We start from the raw sequence: 4,753 nt of genomic DNA, 5'->3' as shown, positions 1-4,753 counted from the left end.
CCCAAGTTTTGGTCATTTGAATGAATGACTGTTGTTCTTCATGGAACAAGGATATTGTGTGATTGGCTGTTCTTCTGTTTTTCCAAGCTTGTTATCCGAGGCATAGCTTTTCTGTGTTGAAGTCTAGCTTTGTATCTTTGCTATACGACCTACCCTGACGTTGTCTAGCACAGCCAGGCAGCAGGTGCATCAGGAGCTGCCGAGCCTAGCGCAACACGTCCTGCCTTTTGGCTCCCCAGGGCTGCTCGCTCTTGCTAGGCTCTCGAGACTGGATGCTTAATGGCTAATACTGACAATGTGAGCTAATATAACTGATTTGCATATCAGTGGACTAAATTAAAGAGTTCTTTGATTCTATTCTGATGAGTGCTACCTTCTAGAGGCTTGTACTGCCATATCTCCTCTCTCTGTTTCTCACCTATATGAGATCTGTGAGTTTTTTTGAGAATATAGTCTCATGTGGATGGCACCTTAAAGCAGCAAATATTTGAGAGGGGCTATAGGAAGCAGTGCAGTTCCTGTCACTTGAGTCTTCTATAGAAATATTTGAGAGTCAGTCAAACTCTAAATAGCCAGTGTCTTCACAGAGTGATTTAATCTTTGGAACAACCCGCTTAAAGAAATGGTAGAACACATTCCTTACTCTAATCACATCTTTAAGAGAACTGCAGATCTATTGCTAAAACTTGTTGTGCAATTTTGTGCAAAATGATTGTGCAAGCAAATAATTTCTGGCTGGAGGAGAGTGGTTATAAGACTGAAGGGCCCTAACTAACTGTTCTTGGCCGCTTTCTTTTGTTCTGTGTTATTTACTGTTGTGTTTGTTTAGGCAGCAATCGCCTACCTTGCAGATTGTCATATCAATTAGCACTTGGATAGGGGGTCTGTCATACTAAAGAATGTACTAAAATAAAAAAAACCTTCTGATTCTCTGGTAAATGCTTTCCGGTTGAGGGGACTGACCTCCAGCTTGAACCTGATCAATCTTTTAGACTTGTATTCCTCAATGCATTGTTTTCTAACTGCAGCAGCCTTAAAAATTAGACCTAACAGGACAAGTGATAACTATGTATGTTAATCTTCATCTGAAGACAAGTGTCTACTCTTCATTGGTTTAGGGCTAATAAAAAAATACGAGCAGCAGTTTTAAAACACAGAAGAATGGTTTGTGTTTAAAACTTGCTCTGTGGGTGCATAGGTATATATTATACCTAAAATTAAGATATAAAAATCCTTGAAACCTGAAATGGCAGTTATACTGCTGCTTGCTGGGACGTGTGAATGACAGGATACCCAGACCATAGTTTTGGTGTTGTGTTGTGTTCCTGCCACCCCCCACCCCCAAATGCCATCCTTTACAGAAGCATTTTCTACATTCAGAAGTTCTGCATGGCCTTTACCTATAGAACTTGCACCTCTGCAACTTCCACTTAACATCCTGCAAACTTATTTGGAGGAAAACTAATTTTAAAGTCTTTTAAAAAGGAAGATTTTCAGAGTAGAGTACCACATAAGCTATTTTAAGTTGCTTCAAGAATGTTAGATTTCTAGAGGCATTTCCTTACCTGATTTGACTGGTTAGTAGTCTCCTGGAACGTTTTTGTTCTTGTGGATGTCATCCAAACACTGTTTCAGATCTACTGAGGATGACAGAGAAGTTACCTTTCTTCTGTTTTTCTGGAAAACTTATTATTCACCATAAACAACATGGGTTTTGTAGGCTCCGTGAATTAGTAACGGTCCAAATTTAGCTTTGTATCCGTTTCTAAATGGTTCACTTTGATGTCAGTGTGATTAGTAAAATGTGCATGATAAAACTAATAGAAATGGTTATAAGGCCACATAACAAAATGGTAAAATGTCTGATGACCAATTTCTGATATTTCTGCTACCCCAAAGGTATGGTGTGCCTTTTTTAGCAGTCGCACGTGCTGAACAGTGATTTGAACTGGTCATTGCAGATGAGGTAGAAATTTTGTTACCTGCAGAAAATAGAGGAACGATGACCTAAGTCCTGTGACTGCAAAGCTGATTATGGGAGTAGTCTGGAGTGGCAGTTTAAGCAAACAAGTTTGCAAAGCCAAGGCCCTGAAGTATCAAATTGCTCAAATCAAACTTGTAGCAGGACAATTTATCTACAGCATCACAGCAGGACAATGACTAGTAAGTAAGGAAGTATCTTCTCTTACACTTCTGGAACATCATGAGATGCAACCCTCATGCAGCGCTAAGGCTCAAGCAAATTGGTGGTTTTGTTAGCAAAAACTGGTTATTGCAGGCTTACTTTTATGATACTGAATCCTTTGGTTCCTACGGCATGGTTTTGGATGTTTATTTACATTTAGCTTATAGCTGTTCTCTTACTGGAGCCCCTTAGTCCCAGGGAAATAAGGATGTTTTGGAATCACAAAATAGACTGTGAAAACACCTGCTTTTTATTATTTAGTACCTGAGGTTGTGCCGTTCTGTTAATAAGACACTTGACTGAGATGCCTACCCTTGATTACAGATGTTTTGAGGGATGGATTTTTTTCAATTGCTGAATGTATTCCCTCCAGAAACCTGACATACCTTTTACTGAGGAACTCTCTTTTTAGTCACGTTTGACTCCTCTGTCATCATGGGGGTTAAGTATTGTGATGATAAGCTGGGGATTTAACATGAAGGTATCTAACATGGAGATGCACATGACTCCATTAAGAAGAAGTCGACCATTTATATAGTAGTATGGAAGTTGCTGGACAGCATATAGACTTGCTTCTAGAGGACAGCACCAAATATTTCTACCACTGTAACGTTAAATAAAATCCACCCCCCAACATTCTTAGCATTGTATTGCATTTATGTTTCAGAACTTAAAGATTCTCAACCAACAGCAGAGCATGTAATAAAAAAACCCAAACAAACAAAAAACCATGACCTGTGAGGTGTTAACCTAGAAAGGGACTCCCTTACTCGCTAGAACTTTGAAAAAAAGTAAGCATAACTTTTGCCTTGTGTGTATAAATAAAAATCCTCCTAATTACAGCATATGGTGAGTAAAGTGCCTGGCAGCGTATCTCATAGCAGCTTGGTGTGAGGAGTAAAATGTCTTGCTAAAAATGCTGCACTGCAGCAGCAGGCAGTACAGGAATACTGCATTCCACTTTCCTTTTCCCTGTGCTTCCAACCCGTATAGGTAAAGATAGGAATTTTGGGTGCAGGTCTGGTTAGTTAAAATGTAGCTGAAGCTAGCGCTGAGAATAGGGGCGCATTACATTGCTAGCACCACACCTCCAGCTTTGCCTCACCTGCTGTTGCTGTTCGGGTGGTGGTTTAGAAAAAGCTGTGTTTTTATATCAAACTAAATGACCCTCAGCTATTCCCTCTTTCTGTATTAGCTGACCAGAGTGCTCTTGATTAAAGTATGGCTCTGAGTTACTGAGTATAGGTCATCAATGGCCCTGGGGTCAAGATACACTGCAAGAAAAGGTGATGGGATTTCAAGACTTCTTGTGGCTCATTCTTCTCTAGTTGTGAGTATTGATGACAAGGTAATGGGCAATCTCCATCACAGCTTTTAATTCAGCCTGCCTGCAGCAACCAGAAAATGTGGCATGCCTTTTAGTAGCAATCCCTGATTCATTATGAGTTTAATGAATAGTGAGATTTATGAAGGTCTGTAATAAAGTGGGAAAATATTTTTTTTTTTTTAAAGTGTCATTTAAGGAAGCACAGAGAGTAACAGCTGCTGCTGAGGAGCAGCTGTTGCTGTCCCCCTCCCCAGTCCCACCATTATGTTCCTGTTGTGGTCACTTGCAGGGAGGCAGAGCTCTGCTGGGCTGGCTGCCCACCCACTGCTGCAATGCCCCTTGGCCTGCCCCAGGGCCTTTACAGCAGATTTGGGCAGGTGGGTGTGGGGGCTCTGGCCACCTCCCTCACCCTGTCCCAGTGGTATCAGCTGGGCAGCCCTGGCCAAGGTGGCAGTGCTGGATGGTGACAGAGCAGAGCTGTGTGGTGTTTAACTGGTCCCAAGTAAGTCAGATGCTGCCATGAATGTGTTAAATGTGTTATATGTAGGTGGTTTCTCTCCTGTCTCACTGCTGCGCACAGTCCTTAATGCTTTACGGTACTGCCACTGCAGCTTGAGATGGGAACCAATGGATTCCTTAAGCATTGATGGAACACAAAAGCATTTCTTGCTCTTTTTGTGTTGGGGAGAGGACAACAAAGTATTTGTTGAACTCTGAGGGGAATGCTGCTATCTGCTGGCCAAAACTGCCAGTAAGCAGTAACTTCTGTTTTTACAAGCAAGTATTAATACACCATTGAACACAGTGGCTCCAGAAGAGGTGGAAACATATGGAGAAGAAAGTAAGTGGTGTATGGAGGCAGAAGACATAAACCTGCCTGGGTTGGGGAGGCCTCAGGCAAGGAAGAGGAGGTTTAAGCCCAACACTGGGCTATGAGATGCCATTCTTGCTGCCTTGTCCCATCTTCTGGTTTTTTTTTTCTGTCGGTGCTACTTCCTATAAATTTCTTGGTGCACTGCTATTTCTGTTGCCTTTGTAACTACTCTGGTTGTAAGCATAATAGGTAAGTCAGTCCTACAGCTAATTCTTGCTTTAGAACAGTGTAAAAGGCTTCAATCCAGTTATTGCTGAATCAAAAATATTTCTACATACGGTACAGTTCATTTCAGTATTAAATACTAATGGCCCATTCTTCCCCCCTCAAAAAACCCCAAGTCATTCACCAGATTTTATACGAACAC

This window comes from Accipiter gentilis, chromosome 7, assembly GCF_929443795.1.
Source record: "Accipiter gentilis chromosome 7, bAccGen1.1, whole genome shotgun sequence".
Lineage (NCBI taxonomy): Eukaryota > Metazoa > Chordata > Aves > Accipitriformes > Accipitridae > Astur > Astur gentilis.
Note: the sequence above shows the minus strand (reverse complement) of the source record.